The sequence below is a fragment of the Symphodus melops genome (assembly GCF_947650265.1).
Source record: "Symphodus melops genome assembly, chromosome: 15".
Classification (NCBI taxonomy): domain Eukaryota; kingdom Metazoa; phylum Chordata; class Actinopteri; order Labriformes; family Labridae; genus Symphodus; species Symphodus melops.
The window spans coordinates 11539191-11543101 of NC_136705.1; the positions used below are offsets into that span (position 1 = coordinate 11539191).

The window sequence follows — 3911 nt, forward strand, 5'->3', positions numbered from 1 at the left end:
GAATCATAGTCATGACTGTAGTCATCTCTACAGTCTTGAGCGGGTTCAGCTCCAGAGGGTTCTGACTCCACCTACTGTCTGTAGGCAGACTGTCCTGGATGAGACCGATGATGGTGGTTTCGTCTGCGAACTTCAAGAGTTACACAGAAGGGTCTCTTGAGGTGCAGTCATTGGTGTAGAGCAGAGGTGTCCAAACTTTTTTTCTTGCGGGCCAAAATTGTCGCGTTAGAATCGCTCACGGGCCACAGGGTTTTTGTTTGGGTTTTTTTTAAATATTGGAAGGAACTTTTTGTATTTTGACCTCTTCAAAAAATAATGTAAAAATACACAATAACTAATTGCAGTGGGAAACTGTTGTGTTCTAATTTTTTGGAAAGAATAGTCAGGCTTTTATAGGTCTCCCTCGCTAACAGAAAAAAAGAACGAAATATGCCATCTGATGAGGCCTGGGGCCAAAATCTTCTGATTCTTCGATTTGAAGTCAAGGGCCACAAAAAATCCACTCAAGGGCCACAAATGGCCCCCGGGCCGCACTTTGGACACCCCTGGTGTAGAGCATAGACTGTAAAAATAATGGATGGGACAAGGTCCCTTGTGGAGTGAAGCTTTTATTTTTAGAGCTCCCCCTACTGGCTGCAGTATAGGTCATAAACCCCGCCTCCTCAATGATAACAGACGGGACTTGGGTTAAACTGTTAAGTTAAAATACTCGTCACATAATTTTTTTCCAGACCTAAACTCTGCTGTGATCATTAGATATTATCACCCTACATGGTGTTCAAGTGCTCATTTTTCTGTGAAGTTTGTTTTAAATAAGTTATTTGAGGTTAAAAAACGGGATTTGACGTCATACATGGCGATGATTGACAGCCGCGGATCTTACGTAGCGCTCTTTGTAAATAACAGTTACGTCGTGAAGTCTCTGTTCAGTCTTTTCGTCTTTTTTGAGCTGGTGAAAGCTGTTTTTTTCTGCAGTAAACTAATGTCACGGACCTGTGGACTCTAGCGCATCTTTGCAGTTTTTACGGTAAGTATTAAAGTTTGATTTATCTGTCATTGCTTAAAGTGTTATGAACGAGCTAACATATTAGCAGTCTAAGCTAGGTTATTTAGGCATGATTTATCTTTTTATTTTACTTTTTAACATGAGCAAACCTAATAACTGACATGTTGTGTTTCTTGATATTGTTATATTATTTTTGTGAGTGGAATTGTATTTAAAATAAAAAAAACATTGTTATTAAAATCAGTTCATAGATGCCGTTCATTGACTGTTATGTTTCAGTAAATAATAAATAGGTCTGGTAAGGTTTTTAAAAAAGTATCAAGGACAAAAACAAAGCTAAATACTATAAATCTGTCCTGTATAATTACTGATGTGTACATGTTTACAGTCTGTGTAAAGAGTGTGTTATACAGACATGCAGGCTGATATTTATAATACTGTATAATGAGGGAGAATATTTCTCTAGATATCAGGATAAAACTAAAGTAAGCTCTGATTTAATATAACTTCTGTCTGATTTAAGAGACTAACAGAAACGTGAACACAAACAATCAGCGGTGGTGTAATATAATATTAACCGAGCTGTTGTACATTTAATGACGCTTATTAATAAATTGTGTTATAACTTGACAAAACCTGACACAGACGACAAAAACCGGCTGCTTGTTATAGTGGTTAGGAGGAGACAGACAGGCTCAATAAAAGAAGGCATAAAGATCATGTTTCTCACAAAATTATATATTAATGTTTTTTGTTTTGCATCTATAATCATTAATTTTTAATTAAGATTTTATGTCTTTTAATAGATATTTTCCTGTTTTCACCAACATATTATACATTAAACTGAGGATTTCCTCTCTCTCTCTCTCTCTCTCTCTCTCTCTTCCAGCTCGTCCTCAGAGGATTGGAGGACCTGACCACTGCTTCTCTTACCAGGGCGTTTGGTCTGATCTTACACTGGACGGCGGTCTGATGCGAAACAGTGGCCCGAGTGTCGCGCCTGAGCCACAGAGGTCGCAGCTCGCACGTCCTGAGCAATGTTTGACAATTCATTCAAAAGATGAACGGAAGAAAAGAGAGGCTGTTTAATACCGAGGTTTTTCTTATAAGCCACATTTTCTTTTTGTTATATTTAGATTAATCTTCCATAACTTTAAAATACTGTGCATTCATTTGCCTCTTTCAAACCTGTATAACCCACAAAAACCTTAAATACTACCTCCATCTAACTGAACAATCAAGTGAAAGAAAGTAGCTTAAAATACCACACTATGTTTTTAAGCACAATCTGTATTTGTTAAAGTAACAAGACTAGTGTTACATTTCATGTGATTGAATAAAATATAATAATGTAATTGCCTTCTCAGTCGTGTCTGTATCATACCACTGTACTGTCTTTATGTTCATGCTGTCTTTAACACTAACCTGCATTAAATGTTCAGCACTCGAGTGTTGAAGTACTTTTAAAGCTATTTGTTTCCCAGCTGTGACTTCAGTCATTGCCCTACAAGAACATGAGACATTCAATGTTTTTACAGCTTAAAACAGGAGAGAAAAGGTTTAAATCAATGAATACTTTATTTGATTTATAACACAGTCTGAACGGTGGTTCAGTTATAAAAGTGAGGAGGTTGCTGGTTTGAATCCCTGTCTGACAGGAGTCTCTCTGTGAGGAGTTTGCATGCTCTCTTCCTTCCACAGTCCAAAGGTGTTCACCAAGAGGAGAACAAAGTAAGGGAGACCATCAGGTGAGCTGGCAGGGGTTTCTGTATCAGCCATCTTTCTTCTTCCTTGTGTCTAAAATGATGATTATAAAAAACAATGAGATAAACATCTTAGACAAGGAAAAGAACCAGAGAAAAGGTCCATACAAGCAGAAACCTTCATGAAACAGATTCATTTACCAACTCCACAGTTATGCACAGAAACACATATACTCTCACATATAATCAATTTGTGTAAATGTACATAGAACTGAAGTAACTACTGACAGCAGATATAATTTTAGTACAATGTGCACCACTACTTTCTATCATATAACATATTTTCACCAGCATATGTTTGATCTGTACACAGCTTATGTTGCTAACTTAGCTTAAAATAGTTCGTTTTTTGCCAAAAATAAAAGGTTTAATAACCCACACAGTTAAAGAAGATAGATAGATCGATCGATAGATAGATCCTGAGGGAAATTCAAGGCATCCAGTAGCAATAAACAAGACATACAGGACACGAAAAAACGTTTAAATTCAATAATTAATATAAAAAGTGTGATTTTCTTAATTCCTGAATGAACTACGTTTAGATATTTGACTTGAAATATATGGTGGTTTTGTACTCACCTCTATGGTCGGTAGATGAATTTCCCTCCGTAAAGATTCTTAAGTTCTTGGCGTAGCTGAGCTGCGTAAGCTATCAGAGCGGTACGCAAAGTGGGCGGGGCGTGTTGCCAGGGCTCCTCCCGCCGGACCCTACTGCGCAGACTCTGGTTGCAAATGACGTCAAAATTCCAAGATGACAGCGCCCATCAGGGCCGTAAAAAAGCTTCACGAACGTAGAACGGAAACAGCTACAGTCCACACCCACTGGTGTAGAGTGAGAAGAGCAGTGGTGAGAGAACACACCCCTGGGGGGCGCCAGTGCTGATTGTTCAGGTGCTGGATGTGATGCTCCCCATCCTCACCTGCTACCTCCTGTCAGTCAGGAAGTCGTGGATATCCGGGATGGTGGTGTTAGACTGAGCTGAAGTCAACAAACAGGATCCTAGCGTAGGACTCTGTGGAGTTGAGGTGATGCAGGATGGAGTTCAGTCCCACTATTATACCACTATTATTACCATTATGACCACTATTATAGGGGTAGTTATACACGATACACAAAACCAGAGAATGCCTCACCTATCAAT

General features: G+C 38.7%; 1 long non-coding RNA gene across 1 annotated transcript; it reads right to left on the reverse strand.

The window, feature by feature from the left end:
• Positions 1 to 2565: 2565 nt before the first annotated feature.
• On the reverse strand, positions 2566 to 3547 carry LOC306836266. Its single transcript, XR_013780751.1, has 2 exons — positions 3349 to 3547; positions 2566 to 2803 (listed from the first exon to the last, which is right to left on the reverse strand). It is a non-coding gene; the product is annotated as an uncharacterized lncRNA (long non-coding RNA).
• Between the last annotated feature and the right edge of the window lie 364 nt (positions 3548 to 3911).